This window comes from Canis lupus, chromosome 23, assembly GCF_003254725.2.
Source record: "Canis lupus dingo isolate Sandy chromosome 23, ASM325472v2, whole genome shotgun sequence".
NCBI classification, from domain to species: domain Eukaryota; kingdom Metazoa; phylum Chordata; class Mammalia; order Carnivora; family Canidae; genus Canis; species Canis lupus.
In genome coordinates, this window is record NC_064265.1 from 18,625,228 (window position 1) to 18,643,961 (window position 18,734).

Consider the following 18,734-nt stretch of genomic DNA (forward strand, 5'->3'; position numbering starts at 1 on the left):
AGTGTTTCTTGAGAAGAGAGCTATTGTCACTTTAGGTGAGACACTTCTTCAATTGCTGGACAGTGTCTCACACTGTGGTAAGTTCATATCTCTGACCCCTGCCCACTAATGCCAGAGTAATTCCAGACACTATGACAACCAAAAATGCTATACATTTCCAAATGTCTTCCTCAGGGTTGGGACTACGATGGCTGAAAACCACAAAAAGTCAGAACTTCAAAGTATCAGCCAACTGTTAACTCTTGCTGGATCAGGATATCAGAATTATCTCATCAAACAAACCTTCCAGTGGGTTCCACTCTTATTAACATCTCCCTAGAATGTCATGTGTTCTTCCTACTTTACCATAGCAGATGTGACCATATACCGATGTGCCTGACTCCACTGCAAACACCTCAGGGCGACTAGCCATTTAATGTAATAAGGTTACCATTTCTTTAAATGTTTCAGAACTGTCCTTTTGGAATCATCTTCTGTGACAGCACTATGTAAAAACGTGTAGTCACTGACCTTCAGGGAACCACAGAGGCTCCTGAGTTCAACGTTCTGTCTTGTCCATACTTTTTATTATGCCTCTGCCAAGAGTTCCTCAACCTTTATTCATTCAACATCATGTGTCCTGAGCACAATGCAGTGAAAAATAAGTTAGTGACCTCATAGTTTAATAAGAAAGACTAGTACATAGGTGGATCTTTACAATGGAAGTAGGTAAATGCCAAGGCTCAGGTAGGAAGGAAATGCAGTGGAATACAAATGAGGGAGGGACTAGACTGGCTTCTTAGAAGACATTGATTTGTGTGCTTCAATGGAAAAGGTTGAGTTTTCCAGATTGAAACACTAGGGTGGTAGTGACAGTATCAGTAGGCACATACTTGGGGAGACTATAAGTATTATAAGGGACTTGGGGATGGAAGAAGCCTAGGAAGTTTAGGAAAGAATAAGGAGCCTGGGAAAGGTAGAAGGGAAATGAGATGGATGGATTGGTGTAAATTGGATAGAAAGGGAAGGTCTGAGAGGACTACTGTGAAACAGAGGGTGAGCCAAGTGTGAGAGGGAGTGGAGGCAGCAAGCATCCTGATAGACTTGAAGGGACATGGAGATTGGGCCTTTGGTGTAAACATCTCTAATGATACAGACCTCCTGAGGAAACAAACCTCACATCTGACAACTTTAGATGTTCCAAAGGTCTTCTCAATACTTAGCCAATACCTGCCTTAGTTCCTACCCTATGCCCTGGTTCTATTCTCCTAGACACAGAGACGGAGCATAATCACTATTCCATAGATCAGCCCTTTTAGAGTCCAAAGACAGTTATTAGAGCTCCATGAGTATCTACTCTTTTCCAGGCTAAAGTCCCCCTTCATATGTGTTTTTCTGTATGTTTTTAATCTTCTTTTCATCCTTATCATAGTCCTCTGTCCTGGGCATATTCTATTTGGTCCACATTTCCCTTAAAATATGGCACCCAGATGCAACATACTATTTCAGTGTGGTTCACCCACATAATCTTTGATCTGCATTTGAGCATCAAATGAAGTTACCAAGCAGGCATACCACATTACTGAGTCATGCTGAACTTCCTGTCAACCACTGTGAGTGTTGCTGGTAAGCTCATTCCCTATTCTATTCACAGGCAGATGTTTTTTTAAATGTGAGTGTGTAACTTTACAGATATCAGTTAATGTTTCCCTTGGTAAGATTTGGTCCATTTTTCTATGTTGTCAAGAGCTTTGGAATAGTACTCATTTTATGATGTCTTAGGCAAGTATGATAAACATGACACCAATGTCCTCTTTCACAGTCTTGATAATGATGTATATTGATTCAAGGCTGAGACAGAACTCCATAAACTGCCACAAAAGACCTCTAAAAAATAAACTCTTTGTATCACTCTTTGTCTTCATCCTTTGGTCTTATGTTTTCCCATATTTTAACATCTTTTATTTTCATATCTGGGTTAATCAGAGAAGTCCATGAGCAGCGGCCAGCTTAGTTCCTTGCGTTTCTTTGTCCTTGTCTGCTTCACACATTACACAATCAGAATTTCATTTCTGACACCTTCCTAGTCTGTTTGGGAAGACTATACATTGGGCTGCTATTCATAAATTTCTTTTTTTAAGATTTTATTTATTTGAGAGAGAGAGAAAGAGAGAGAGAGAGACACCAAACATGGAGCCCGACATGGGGCTCAACCCCATGTCCCATGAGATCATAACCTGAGCCAAAATTATCAGTTGGATGCTTAACTGACAGCCACCCAGCACCCTGCTGTTCATCTATTTCTACTAAGTTTGCCCAAATATTTTTTTTAAAATTCTCAAGTCTTAAAAAAAAAATTCTCAAGTCTTGGTTATACGTCTCATTATGAACCATTTCTTAGTACAGTATCTTGCTTCTTTTTCTGTATAAATTCATGGACATCCTTAGAGAAATCTACCTTCCTAATCAATTTCTTTCTCATCCTTCAATCTTCCTCACTTAATGATTAAATAAGCTTCCCTTGTTGCTCTTGCATCCTAGGAGATTATGTCAACAAAGGTGGTATGAACAAAGAAAATGGATTTTCTACAATGAGGGAACCACAAGAAAAAAGAAAAGTAAAGATAACAGCGTATTCTGCAGATTTTCCATGTATGTATGTTTGGTTCATAACCTCACAAGTAGAGAGGAAGAAGCTACATCTTTTCTGTAGAATACTACTTCTTTTTCTTTTATCACAGAGGAATAGCAAATACACAATAGGGGATCGACAGATGTTTTTGAATAACTATCAACAACAACAACAACATGGGTTAATGTTTAAATGTACACAAATTTCCACATTCTGGTTGAAGCAATTAAAATCTTGGAGCTTAGAAGACCGTTCCTCATAGAAATATCTATAAACACAGGCATTTACATGATAGGTCAAGAAATGGTCATGAATAAATAACAGCTTACAAGGAAAAAAATTACCTTTAGAAACGTCTCACTGAAAAGTCAGTAAATGGGTAAGAAATAAATGTTATAAATGAATTTATAAGCACACACAAACACACATCCACAATGGCCATTATTTGCCCAGACGGCAAGTATAAAAATAATTCATTTTTAAAGTTCCCCCCACCCCCCAAAAAAAAGTTATATAAGACTTGATTCTGGGGGGCTGTCCAAGATGGTAGCATAGGAAGCTCCTGAACACACCTCCTCTCAAGGACACATTGAATGCACAGCTATATATTGAACAATTTCCTCTTTTTTTATGGAAAAAATCCTGGAAATTAGCTGAACAAATCCTTCAAACAAATGATAAAAGGGTCACATTGAGATGAGTATGAAAAGTAGGGGCATGGTCCCCCCCAACTCCTCCCCTCACCCAGGGTGGTAAATCACTATTGAGAGGGATCTCACAAACTAGGAGCTTCTGAGGAGTGAGGGGTTCCTGTCCCAAATAAGCCATTCCAACCCTTGGAACTTGCAACAGAGAGATGAGTCCCCAAAAGGTCTGGCTTGGAAAACCAATAGGATTTATATCCAGGAGACCAAAAGGGCTGTAGGGAACAGAGGTACTTCTCTTAAAGAGCTCACATGCAGACTCGCTTGTCCCCAGGACCAGCAAAAAAAAAAAAAAAAAAAAAAAAAAAAAAAAAAAAAATTTGAAATGGTACCTAGACTATATATGAAGGAGGTTCATTTGCTAATCTTACACATCTGTAAGAGGGACAGGCCTATGTTGGGACTTTCTTTAGGGACTTGAGACACTGGCAGGAGCCATTTCTGCACTCTTCCTCTACCTTCATAGCACTGGCAAATGCACCTTAGCCCTGTAGTCTCCCCATGCCTTACTAATGCCAGTGGATGTGCCCAAGCCATGCATTCTCCCACAGTTTTGCTAAGCTAGTGTGCATATGAAGTCCACAAAGGGGTGCCCCTTTACCATCTGGCTCTGGTAGCAGGAAGGGCTTACATTTCTGGGTCCCAAAGGACTGTAACAATCAGAGACAGCTTTTGGTAGGCTACTGCTCCAGAGTTTAGACAGCAGTCTAAAACATATCCCAAGTCTTCCTATAAAAAAAAAGCGTTATTTATTTCTCCTGGACCTTCATTCTGAGGAAGAGAGTTCAGATTTGCCACACATTTAGAGGTTACAAAGTTGTCAGGGAACATGGGCCGAAGAATGCCATCTATGTGCTCTTCCTATCCTTTTCTTCAGATCACCAGTAACTTGTAGGAAGGAGCTCATACACTTGTCTGGAGCCCCTATATTTGCAACAGTCACCAAGGGCATACTATATCACCTGGTTTAAAGGGCATTAGGGTATAACAGTTCCAGTCACAAAGGACTGCATATTTATATTTGCATACTTTAAAAGCTGCTGCCTGAGGATCTGGCTTACAATCAGAATGAAACTAAAACTGATTAAGATTCCTCCCCTTGGAACACTTACAGGTCTTGGCACACCCTCAACAAATGGGACCTATCAAGAATAAATCAAGAGCTAAGGCGAATGTGAATGAGAAGGTTTATGTCCTACACAAGGCTACTCCTTCAGGCCTAGAAGTAACTGTTTGACTAGTCTATGGAAGCAGAGAGTCAAGCAAAATGGGGAACAGTGTAATATGTTCCTAATGAAAGAACAAGATAAAACATCAGGGGGAAAAAAAAAGACCTTAATAAAATGGAATAAGAAGTTTACCTGATAAAGACTTTCAAGTAAGGTCATTAAGATGTTTACCCAAATTGGGAGAAGAATGAACATAGCAGAAACTTCAACAAGAAGAAATAAAATATAAGAAAGTACCAAACAGAAGTCACAGAGCTGAACAACATAATAACTCAACTGAAAAATATACTAGACAAGTTCAAGAGCAGACTAGATGAAAAAAAAAAAAAAAAAAGAATAAATGATCTATAAAACAAGGCAGTGGAACTCCCACAAACAGAGAAGCTAAAGAAAAGAGTATTTTAAAAAGTGAAGACAGCATAAGGGACAATGGGACAACATCAAGCAGAGTAATTTTTGTGTTATGAGTTCCAGAAGGAGAAGAGAGAAAGAAAGGAGCAGAAAACTTGTTTGAAGATGTAATGGTTGAAAACTTCCTAATTTGGGGAAGGAAACAGGTATCTAGATGCAAGAAGCCCAGAATTCCAAATAAGATGAGACCAAAAAGACCCACACCAAAGCACATTATAATTAAAATGTCAAGAGTTAAAGAGAGAATCTTAAAAGCAGTGAGAGGGAAAATAAAAAGAAAAAAAAAAAAAAGAAAAACAACAACTTATTATGAACAGAAGAACCCCACAAGACTATCAGCAGATCTTCAGCAAAAACTGCCAGCCAGAAGGGAATGACACAATATATTCAAAATGCTGAAGGAAAAATCTTCCAACTAACCATATCTGGTAAGATTATCATTCAGAATTTAAGGAAAGAGAAGAAGCTTTTCAGTCAACAAAAAGCAAAAATGTTTACCACCACTAAACCAGCCTTAAAAGAAAAGTCAAAGAGATTTTTTTAAGCTGAAAAGAAAGATCATTAATTAGTAACAAGAAAACATAAGAAAGTATAAATCTCTCTGGTAAAGGTAAATACATAGTAAAAATAGTGAATTAATTAAATGAGGCTAGTATGAAGGTTAAAACAAAAGTAACAAAAATAACTATAACTGTGATAATCAGGGGATGCATAAAATAAAACGATGTCAGATGTGACATCAAAAACATGAAACAGGGACTCCTGGGTTGCTCAGTGGTTTAGCATTTGTCTTCAGCTCAGGGCATGATCCTGGAGTCCCAGGATCAAATCTTGCATCGGGCTCCTTGCAGGGAGCCTGCTTCTCCCTCCGCCTATGTCTCTGCCTCTCTCTGTGTGTCTCTCATGAATAAATAAATAAAATTTTTAAAAAATGCAAACAAGGATCCCTGGGTGGCGCAGCGGTTTAGCGCCTGCCTTTGGACCAGGGCGCGATCCTGGGGACCCGGGATCGAATCCCACGTCAGGCTCCCGGCATGGAGCCTGCTTCTCCCTCTGCCTGTGTCTCTGCCTCTCTCTCTCTCTCTCTCTGTGTGACTATCATAAATAAAAATTAAAAAAAAAATGCAAACAAAACAAAACAAAACAACTCCAAAAACATGAAGCATAGGGTGGGGGTAAAAATGTGGGGGTTTAGAATATGTAAAATCTTAACTTGCTATCAACTTAAAATACACTGTTATATATGGGCTGTTATATGTGAGCCTCATGGTAACCACAAAGCAAAAACCTACAGTATATACACAAAAGATAATGAGAAAGAAATCTAAGCATAACACTGTAAGTCATCAAACCACAAGAAAAGAGAACAAGAGAAGAAGAAATGAAGCAAGTAGAACTATAAAATAGCCAAAAAACAGTGAACAAATGGCAATAAGTACATACGCATCAATAATTACTTTAAAGGTAAATGGACTAAATTCTCTCATCAAAAAAGAGAGCATGGCTGAATGCATTAAAACAAACAAACAAACAAAAACCCAAGGCCAATCTATATGCTGTTGATAAGAAGATCATGTCACATCTAAGTACACACACTGACTGAATGTGAAAGGATGGAAAAAGATTCCATGAAAAAGGAAAACAAAAGAAAGCTGGAGTACCTATACTTATATCAGACAAAATGGACTTAAAAAAAAAAAAAGATTTTATTGCATCCCTGACAAAATAGACTTTAAACAAAAATTATAATGAAAGACAAAAAAGAACATAGCATAAAGACTATGCAAAAAATTGTCTCTTCAAGAAATGGTGCTAGGAAAACTGGATAACAAATGTATAAAAATGAAGCTTTCTTATACCACATACAAAAATAAACTCAAAATAGATTGAGGACCTAAATGTGAAACCTGAAACCATAAAAATCCTAGAAGAGAGCACAGGCAGTAATTTCTCTGACACTGGCCATGGAAACCTTTTTCTAGATAGGTCTCCTGAGGTAAGGGAAATAAAAACAAAAATAAACTATTGGGGTTACATCAAAATATAAAGCTTCTGTACAACAGAGGAAACAATCAGTAAAACTCAATAAAACTTAAAGGCAACCTACTGAATGGGAGAAGATATTTGCAAATGATATATCCAATAAAGGGTTAGTATCCAAAATGTATAAAGAACTTGTAAAAAAATTTAAAAAAAGAACTTATACAACTCAACACTAATAATAATAATAATAATAATAATGCAATTCAAACATGGGCAGAAGACATGAATAGACATTTCTCCAAAGAAGACATTCAGATGGCCAAAAGACACATAAAAGATGATCGACATCACTCATCATTAGGGAAATGCAAATCAAAACCCTGGTAATGGGACCATACCTGGGTGGCTCAGAGGTTAAGTCTGCCTTTGGCTCAGGGTGTGATCCTGGAGTCCCAGGATCGAGTCCCACATCGGGCTCCCTGCATGGAGCCTGCTCCTCCCTCTTCCTATGTCTCTGCCTCTCTCTGTCTGTCTCTGTCTCTCATAAATGAATAAATAAAATCTTAAAAAAAAAAAACCACCATAACATATTACATCACACCTATTAGAATGGGTATTATTAAAAAGTCAAGAAAAAGGAACCCTTCTACACTGTTGGTGGGAATTCAAACTGGTGCAGCTACATGGAAAACAGTATGAAGAAATAAGTAGAATTACCGTATGATCCAGTAATTTCACTACTGGATATTTACTAAAAGAATATGATTTAAAAATATTTATGTACTGCTATGTTGATATTTACAATAGCCAAATTTTGGAAGCAGCCCAAGTGCCCAATGATAGATGAATTGTATAAATAAGGTGTGGTATATATATACACAATGGAATATTACTGAGCCATAAAAAGAATAAAATCTTAGCATTTGCAACAACATGGATGGATCTAGAGAAAGCAAAAGCAAGACAGCAGACAAACCAAAAAAACAGACTCTTGACTATAGAGAACTGATGGTTACCAGAGGGGTGTTTGGTAGGGGGACTAGTGAAATAGGTGAAGAGGATTAAGAATACACTAATCACAATGAACACTGAGTAATGGATTCAATGATTGAATCACTATATTATACACCTAATCTAATGTAATACTATGTTAACTACACAGGAATTTTAAAAACAACAAAAATTTTTTAAAGATAGAAAAAAAAGAAGGGCATTGCATAATGATATATATCCCAACAAGAGGATATAACATTGATAAATATTTATGCACCCAATATAGGAGCATGTAAACATATAAAGCATATATTACACACCTAAAGAAAGAGTACAGCAATACAATCATTGTGGGTAACTTTAATTCCTAACTTATATCAGTGGATAGATGTCTCAAATAGAAAATCAATAAGGAAACATGGGTCTTAAATGACACATTGGACTAGATGAATTAATAGATTTATACAAACAATTCCATCTAAGGGCAGCAGAATACATATTCTTCCTAGGTGCACATGGAACATTCTCCAAAATAGATCATATGTTAAGCCATAAAACAAATTTCAAAAGATTTTTTCTTTTTTTCTTTTTTCTTTTTATTTTTTTAATAAATATTTTATTTATTCATTCATGAGAAACACAGAGAGAGAGGGAGGCAGAGACACAGGTGGAGGGAGAAGCAGGCCCCATGCAGGGAGCCTGATGTGGGACTCAATCTGGGGTATCCAGGATCACACCCTGGGCTGAAGGTGGTGCTAAACCACTGAGCCACCCAGGCTGCCCTCAAAAGATGTTTTAAAAATAGAAATCATATCAAGTATATTTTCTGACCACAACTGTATTAAACTAGAAATCAATTATAAAAAAAAGAAACTGGAAAAAATCACAAATAGTTGGGGATTAAATAATACACTACTAAATAACCAGTGGTCAAAGAAGAAATCACTAAAAAATTACCTTGTGATAGATGAAAATATAAATACAATTTACCAAAATCTGTAGAATGCAGAGAAAAAAGCTCTAAGAGGGAAGTTCATAGCAATACAGGCCTACCTCAAGAAATAAGAAAAAAACTCAAGTGAACAATACAATGTTATACCTAAAAGAAGAGAAAAAATGAGAATAAGTGAAGTTCAAACTTCATAGAAGAAAGAAAATAACAAAGATCAGAGCAAAAACAGAGACTAAAAAAACAGACAAGATCCATGAGACTAAGAGCTTGTTCTTTTAAAAGATTAAATTGACAAGCATTATAGCTAGATGCACCAGAGTTTAAAGAGATAAATAAGAAATCAAAGAATTTACAACTAACACTATAGAAATAAAAAGGATTATGAAACTACTATAAACAATTTTACATCATCAGATTGGATAATACTGGGAGAAATGGATAATGCCTGGAAACACAATTTTCTAAGACTGAAACATAACTAGAAAATCTAAATAGATAACTAGTAAGGTGATTAAATCAGTAATCAATATTTCCCAACAGATAATGTCCAGGACTGGGTAGCTTTGAGGATGAGTTTTACCAAACATTAAAAGAAAATTTAATTCTTCTCAAATGCTACTAAAAAATTGAAGAGGGGGAAATTTCCCCAAACTCATTCAATAAAGCCAAGTCCAGATAAGGACATCAATAAAGGAAATTATAGCCCAATATCTCTGATGAACATACATGTAAAAATTGTCAACAGAATATTAACAAACCAAGTTAAACAATATTATTAAAAGGATCATACACTATAATCAAATGGGATTTATTCCAGGGATGCAAGGATGGTTCAACATCCACAAAACAATTAACATGACACATCATTAACAAAATGAAGAAAAATCATATGATTTTAATAGATGTAGAAAAAGTATTTGATAAAATTCAACCTGCATTTATGATAAAAACAATCAGCAAGATAGGTATAGAGGAAATACCTCAACATAATAAAAGTCATATATGACAAGCCCATAGTTAACATACTCAATGGTAAAAAGCTGAAAGCTCTTCCTCTAAGATCAGGAACACAAGAACCACTCCAAATATTTTTTACTCAACACATTAGAAGTCCTAGGTAGAGCAATTAGGCAAGAAAAAAGAAACAAAAGGCATCTAAATTGAAAAGGAAAATGTAAAGCTCTATTTGTGAACAACATGATTTTCTCTCTCTGTCTCTCTGTCTCTGTCTCTGTCTGTCTGTCTCTCTCTCTATATATATATAAAATCCTAAAAACTCCATAATAAAGCTGTTAGAACTAATACATTAATTTATTAGAGATGCAGGGTACAAAAATCTGTTGTGCTTTCATACACTAACAACAAACCATCCAAAAGAGAAATGAAGAAAAAAATTCCATTTGCAAATGAATTAAAAGAATAAACCATTGAGGATAAATTTAACCAAGGAGATCAAAGATCTATACACTGAAAACTATAACAGAGTGATGAAAAAAATTGATGAAGACACAAATAAATGGAAAGATATTCCGTGCTCATGAATTGAAAGAATACTGTTAGGATGTCCATATTACCAAAATAGTCTATAGATTCAAAGCACCTCCCACCAAAATCCAAATATCATTTTTCACAGAATTAAAACAATCTACAATTTGTATAAAACCACAGAAGATCTCAAATAGCCAAAGTAATCTTGAGAAAGAAGAGCAAAGCTGGATACATGCCTCCTGATTTTAAACTATACTACAAAGCTATAGCAATCAAAACAGATGATACTGACATAAAAACAGACCCATAGATCAATGAACAGAATAGAGAACCCAGTAATAAATCCATGTATATATATGAACAATTTGCAAAAAAGGAGCATGAATATGCAATGGGGAAAGGGTAGTTTCTTCAGTAAGTGGATTTTAAATGGGACAATGGTGTAAACTGGAACATATACAAAAGAATGAAGCTAGATTGTCTTCTACCATACATAAAAATTAACTCACAATGGATTAAAGACTTAGACGTAAGACCTGAAACCACAAAATTCCTGGAAGAAAACATTGGTGGTAAGCTCCTTAACATCAGTCTTGTTATTTTTTTTTTTGGTCTGACTCCAAAAGCAAAAATAAATAAGTGGGATTACATCATATTGAAAATCTTCTGCATAGCAAATAAAGTCATCAAAATGAAAAGGCAACCCACGGAATAGGAGAAAATACAAATCATATATCTGATTAGGGATTAATATCCAAAATATATAAAGAACTCACACAACTCAATAGGTGAAAAACAATCCAATTTAAAAATGGGCAGAGGATCTGAACAGGCAATTTTCTAAAGAAGACATACAGATGGCCAGCAGGCAAATGAAAAGATGCTCAACATCCTTTGTCATTAGGGAAATGCAAATCAAAACCACAGTAAGCTATTACCTCACACCTTTTAGAAAAGCTATTATCAAAAAGACAAGAAATAACAAGTGGTAAGGATGTGGAGAAAAGGGAAATTCATGCATTGTTGGTGGGAATGTAAATTGGTGCAGCCACTGTGGAGAAAAGTATGAAGGTTCCTCAAAAAATTAAAAATAGGAACAGCACAGATCTGGCAGTTTCACATATAGGTATTTGAAGAAAATGAAAACACTAATTCAAAAATATATATGTACTCCTATGTTCATTGCAGCATTATTTATAATAGTTAAGATACAGAAACAACTAAATGTCCATAAATAGATGGATGAAGAAAAAGTGGTGTACACACACACACACACACACACGCACGCACTAGAATATTACTCAGCCATACGAAGAATGACATTTTGCCACTTATGACAACATAAATGGACCTTGAATGTATTATTTCACCTTGAAGGTGAAAGAAGTCAGAGAAAGACAAATACTTTGTGATCTCATTTGTATTTGCAATCTAAAACCTAAAGGAATCGAACAAAACAAAATTCAGATACAGAGAACACAATAGTGTTTGTCAGCAGGGAGACAGGAGGGGGGTTGTTAAAGGAGGTCAAGAGGTACAAACTCCCAGTTTTAAAATAAGTCATCAAGATGTAATGACAGTGTGATGACTATAGTCAATAATATTAGAATGTATATTTGAAAATTACCAGGAGAGTAAATCCTAGCATTTCTTATCTCAAAAAAAAGTGTCACTTTGATGAGATGGTAACCAGACTTACTATGGTGATCATTTCCCAATGTACACAAATATTGAATCGTACCTGAACCTAAGGGAATTTTATGTCAATTCTATCTCAGTAAAAAACAAAACTATGACTCTATGCAGGTATATGCTCTGTATCCTCAATTTCTCTATCAGGCCAACAAGGAAAGTTTGTTCCCATCATATCTCCCAGTAATGGTACTTAAAATAACCAAATGAATGAAGGATCTCATGTTATTAATACAAAAAAAAATAAAACAAAAACAAAACAAAAGACCAGGTTTTGATAGCCTATGGACTTTAGAAGCTCAACTGAAAAAATAAATAAAACTATACTGCACAAACGACTCTAATATGGTATAAAATCTGTACAATCAGAATCTCAAATTACAGCTTTTTTCTCCCAAAATTCAGCTCTGTGAGAGCCCTTCATGGCAAGTACTGATTCTTACTCGTCAAGATAAATTTTATCTTTTTTAGCTTTTATTTTTTCACTTACAAGGTGCATAATAATTAAGGATTTTGGTTGCCAAGGGTGAAATGCTGTTTCAAACTCCAAGTTCAATTGTTTTGTGAATTTGTAATTGCACCCTTTCTGAGGGATGGGGAAGGCAGAGGAGGAAATTCACAAAAGTGACACAAAGCAGATAATAATAGAGTCCCATGAGGAATTCATAATGATATTCAAGGTGTGAGGGAAAGAAATTGTTTTTGGCACAAAGAATGATCTCTGATCACTCACCGCTAATCACCACTGAGATGGCTAGAGATGTAAGGACCTGCTTTGTGTCCTAACAACAGATTAAACATCTAGGTCTTGATCTCCAGAGAAAATTTCTATTTGTCTTAATCCAGTGTGTCTGGGAAGTTGAGGGTACAGATATTTGAGAGAATTCAGCAGGCATTTCCTTTGTGATCATGACTGGTAACAAAAAAAAAAAAAAAAAAAAGGGTGGGTGGGTGTTACCCTAAAGTGAACTCCAAATTTAAACTTGTCAGCAAACTTGACCTCTTCACCAATATCAAGGGCAGTGCCTAGGTTAGATGCAGAGAGAGCTAGGATGCTAACATTTGTGGAATCTGCCAAGTATTCGGAATGGTTCTGGTTGTGCCTTAAACGTTCCATGTCAAGCAATTCAAGTAATGATACACAGGCCCAATTTATGGATGAGCAGATGAGATCACCAAGCGTGACATAAACATGTAAATGGCCCAACATTGTAAAGTCAGTCAGTGGCAGGGCCTAGAATCTCTCCAAATACAATTGCATTGTCTTCTGCTTTACCCTACCTCGCCTTTTTTTTTTGTCACAGGTAGGGTAGTTGCTAAGTACTTTTACGTTGTGGCTTGATAGGCTCCCAGGTCATCCAGCATTCTCCTTTCCCACATACACCCTGAGGCCTTTCCTTGATAGGACACATTCTAAGCATGCTTTTAATGCTTTAGGTGCTACATTTAAGGAAAGCTATCAGAGAAGGAAGAACCAGCCGGCCATTAAGTTGAGCCCTCAGCTACAGCATTTCTGCTATCTTTAATCAGGTTCTCAGCTTTGCGAAATAGAAGTGGGATGTCATTTGTTGATTCAGAGATGATTAGGCTGTAGGTAAACTCATGTTTGTCAAATTTGGAAGAAACTGATTATTAGCACGGATGCTCATTTACTAGTTAAGGAGAGAAGCTACCCATGCCCAGAGATGCAAATCCTGTTCTACATGGAACTGCCTCTCTATGTAGGGTACCAGAGAAATTAAAGAGGAGGGGAAATATTCCTGAAGCCTACTATCCAGGCTGTAGAAAAACCTGAAGAACTACTTCCATTCTACAGTCAATGCAGTCAATGCATATCTTTGATGAACCATACAAGCTACATATAACTCTCCTTTGGATAACACTCAGGAAACCCAGACAAATTTATAATAGTGAGTCATTACATGTCTCATGAAATGCCAACCAACTGAATGGGCTGACATTTTATTTCAGATCATTGCATCACATTTTCCTTAGAATATGCAATTCTACAGGGATCCCTGGGTGGCTTAGCAGTTTAGCTCCTGCGTTCAGTCCAGGGCATGATCCTGGAGTCCCGGGATCGAGTCCCACATCGGGCTCCTTGCAAAGAGTCTGCTTCTCCCTCTGCCTGTGTCTCTGCCTCTCTCTCTCTTTCTGTGTCTCTCATGAATAAATAAATAAAATCTTTAAAAAAAATGCAATTCTACAACATGTTTGCAACTGTTCTTTTAGGCTGTTTATTCTGGATTGGTGAAGTTCATCCATTATAAAATGGATGATGGGACAACTGGATATCCATTCATATGCAAAAAGAATAAGTTGGACCAAAACCTCACACCACATACAAAAATTAACTCAAAATGGATCAGAGACCCAAACACTAAAACTGAAACTAGAAAACTGTGAAAAGAAAAATCACAGGTCTAAATTTTGGTGACGTTGGATTAGGCAATGATTCATAAGATAGGTCACCAAAATCAAAAAGAAAAAAATAAATTGGATCTCATTAAAATACAGACTTTGAGGCTTCACATGACACCATCAAAAAAGTGAAAAGAAAAGCCAAAAAAATAGGAGGAAGAATTTGCAAATCATATATCTTACAAGTGGCTTTTATTCAGGATATATAGAGACTTCTTAAAATTCAACCACAAAAAGACAAATAACCCAAGGGAAAAGTGGCCGAAGTTTGAATAGACACTTTGCTAAAGAGGATATGCAAATGTTAATATGCACATGAAAAGACATCATCACCAAAAGTCAGGAGGGAAATGTAAATCAAAACCATGCTGAGTTTCCCCTTCAACCCTATCACATAGAGCTAGAATGAACAAGTACAGGGGAGAAGGTAGAAAAATGGAACCGTCATACATTGATAATGAGAGTGTGCAATTGTGCAGCTGCCTTGGAAAAGTTTGTCCCTCAAAAAGTCACACAGAGAGCTACCATATTACTCAACTATTCCACTCCTAAGTATACACCTAAGGGAACTAGAAAAATACATCTATATAAAAGCTTGTACACAAATGTGCATAGTGGCCTTATTTACAATATCCAATAAGTGGAAACAACCCAAACATTCATCAAGCAAAAAATGAATAAACAAAGCATTGTATATGTAGACAGTGGTAAATTATTTGGCCATAAAAATGAATAAAGTACTGATGCCTGCTACACCATAGGTGAATCTTGACTACATCACTGTAAATGAAAGAAGCCAGTCACAAAAGACCACATATTATATGAGCCCATGTATATGAAATGTCCAGAATAGACATATCCATGGAAACAAAAGGAGAACAGTAGTTGCCAGATGCTGAGGGAAGGTGGAATAGGGAGTGATTGCTAATGGGTTTGGGGTTTCTTTTGGGATGCAAAAAATGTTCTGGAATTAGGTAGTGGTGGTATTTACAGAACTCTGAATATAATAAAATCCACTATATTGTACACTTTATAGTGGTGAACTTTGTGACATGTGAATTATCTATTAGTAAAGCTGTTATTAAAATAAGTGTACTTTTTTCCTTTTTTAAAAAAAATTATATCTGAGTTACTGGCCATAAAACGTATTCATTACTTTTGGAGAATGATTTTTAAACAACAATTACCAGCCCATGTAAAACAAGACCCAGTAAAATGCCACACGGTATTTGGAATGTGAAAGCGACAAGAGGAAAATAAAAGACGAAAGGGAAAAGAAACAGAAAATGTATTAAAATAATATTCTGCTTACTTTAAGATCATTTTATAATGCTGTTTTGGAAGTCATTCTGAGCGATTGTCTAATAAATGGCATCAACTTATTATAAGATCACTTTAGTACTTTAGTAACCAAATTCTCTAAATGGATTGCCCAAAGTATACTGAATATTGTTCTATATAGAATCCTTCTGTTGTGAGGTATTAATGCAGGAAAGCTTTTAAGTATTAAAGGAAATCTTTTCAGATGAAAAAGTGAACTTTATTAAATGGAAAGATGGCAATTATGATAATAGCACAAGATGCTCTCTTTCAAGCAATACCAAAAGTAGAGAAAAATATCAAATGTGGAAAGTGCATAGTCTGATTAGCTCAATATTGGAACACTTATAACCTATGCTTAGAGTTTCAGAGAGAAATAAAGGGATAAAAAGGGACATAATTATCAGAATTATGTACATCTTACAATCTCTAAGGTTTTAAGTGAAAACTTTAATATTGAAAAAGTATATTAACCATAAGAATTGATCTTCCAGATAAATAACATCTAAACTCAAAACTGGTCCTAGAACTTTTTGTAAGAAAAATAATTAATGAGGAAGAGTTCTATTCTATTTTTCTTACATTCTCTACCAAATTCACTATGAAATGCTAGGTCACCAAACCAAAAGAAGAGTGTTGATGTAAAATTTAATGTTCATTTTCTCTATTATACATGTATATATTAGTATTAATAGTTTAAACCACCAGTTCTTTCATCAACTAGAAAGCATGTTGAGGGGAAAAAATATTCCTTTCCTCCTCTCTGACTTCCTCCCTCTTTCTTTCCCTCTCTTCTTCACTAGATCCTACACTTCAGTCTTTCCTTCTGTTCTTCTTTATTAGTAATATAATGGCCATTTAGATATTGTTCATAGTTTTTGCTTTTGAAGGGTGCAAGGCATTTTAGAAGAGGCCTTTTCATTCTTTAGAAAGCCAGTAGAATAAATATTTCAGCAGAGAAATGTAAAGAAAAAAATTGCCAATCTGCTGTTTTGAGGTAAGAAAAAACAAGGTATCACTCTCTTTGAAAGTATGTGTAGTTTAAATGCTTCTGATTATTAAAATTAGGTGGATGTTCACCTAACTCTGTTATATCTATTCTTTTTATTTACTGTGTAATTCTAACAGCATTACTCTTGGCACAATTAGTATTTGCCAAATGAATATAGCAGGGCAAGAAGCTATAGCTACAAGTTCATTCATTCATATGAGAAAACTGTACTACAAATATATCAGAAACATGAGTATTTCTGAGGGATACACAAAAAGGGTATCTAGAAAGGCCAAAGAAGTAGAGTTAAAACTAAGATCCCCTGAAACAATTCACATGTACTCCTTTCTCAGGCTATGTAGACCTGGGGCTGTTGATCTTATAAGATATCTAGAGATATTTGATAATATGGAAAACAGAGGTGATGAAAGTCTCTAGCATTTGAACACATTTGGAGTGGTTTAAAGCATTTTTTATTCCCAGATACAAATGCTATGGGAAAAATCAGGACATTTCTATTTTTATTTTAAAGCACAAATAAAAAAGTAATAGTCAAAGAAGGACTTTTTGCAACAAAACATTCCACTCCATGTGTATATCTGTGTGTATGTTTCTTCAGTCTGCCTTCTTACCTTGTAACCTCACACAAGGGCTGTAATAAGTAAGAGAAAAGTGATCCACCACATGAAACAGCAGACTTGCTTATTACATCTATGGAATGTTTTGTCTGTGATTTAAGTGAGTAAAAGGCATGATGGCTATTACAGACACAGAGGAAAGAGGCCAGTTGGACTTCACTATAATGAAGAATGAACACCCTTCACCTTTGCTGGAACTCTGAAAATATATGCAATCTCTTTTCAATGAGGAGAAAGATGTTTCTTCTAGAGTTTAGTATCCTAACTTACCTCAAATGTCCCTAACTTTTTAAATTTATTATTACTTGATATTCAACTTACAGAACCTTCTCTGGTCTTCTGAATAAAATTTCCCTTATAATATTTGATGGAGAGAATGGATGGTACTTGCCAAGATGAAGGAAGTCAGCTGGAGATGTTCTCTCTATGTTATAACCAAAGAGTTCAGACAAAATAGAAAAAAACAACTGAGGTTTCTAAAATGTAAACATTCAATTGCAAGCCAATAGTGAGGAAAAGAAAAACTTGACAAATGACCAGTTCCATTGAATTTTCTGGTTAGGATAGCCCAATGGTTTAAGTTGTAGAATTAAGCAATGGCTATGGAGAGAAATCCATCTTTGTGGCCAGACAACTGGGGAAGAGGGGATACTGTGAGCCAGAAGTTATAGGGGAAATACCTGAAGTTTGGAGGATTTTTTGTTCTCACTCAGCCCTGCCCTGAGAACAGTCCCAGTCATGAGCTATATTGATGTGGTAGGGACAGTAACAGTGGCAACAGTGACAACAGTGGCATGGGTATATAAAACACCAAGAGAAAAACCTCTCTCTAGCCATAGAAACTAGAAAAAGAGGTCTCTGAGGGCTGAAGCATGTGGGGAGAATCCCTGTAATTTTTTTCTTCCTTCTTTTCTCTTGTTGCTTTACTCCAAGGGTGGATATAGTCACTTAGAAATATGAAAAAGTTAAGGGAAGAAACAACCATCTGGCCAGAGAAACCAGTATAAGTTCCCTCTGGAACCAGACAGTATGAGAAAATCCCAGGGAAGAAAGGATTGGAAAAATTAATCCCCTAATTCTATATTATAAATTAACACAAATCCCAGGCTTTCAATCCATGCATGCAAATTCTGGGGTTCAGAACATGCTACTCCAAAATATAGTGATTTGGCATACTAAATACGTTATGCTAGAGCAATTTGAGAAATGTCAGATACAGAAAGGACTCTCTGATCTCCTCCCACTCCACTTTTTTTTTTTTTTTTTTACCTAAAGTGGATCATAGAAACAGAAGGTGGTAG

General features: G+C 35.8%; 1 protein-coding gene and 1 long non-coding RNA gene across 2 annotated transcripts in view; one reads left to right on the top strand and one right to left on the bottom strand.

Annotated features, from left to right (window-relative positions):
• Positions 1–18,734, bottom strand: part of RARB (retinoic acid receptor beta) — a 725,304-nt gene that overhangs the window by 317,647 nt on the left and 388,923 nt on the right. The window lies entirely within an intron of this gene.
• LOC112668635 (uncharacterized) lies at positions 522–4,699 on the top strand. Its single transcript, XR_003141753.3, has 4 exons — positions 522–644; positions 1,412–1,605; positions 2,521–2,631; positions 4,430–4,699. It is a non-coding gene; the product is annotated as an uncharacterized LOC112668635 (long non-coding RNA).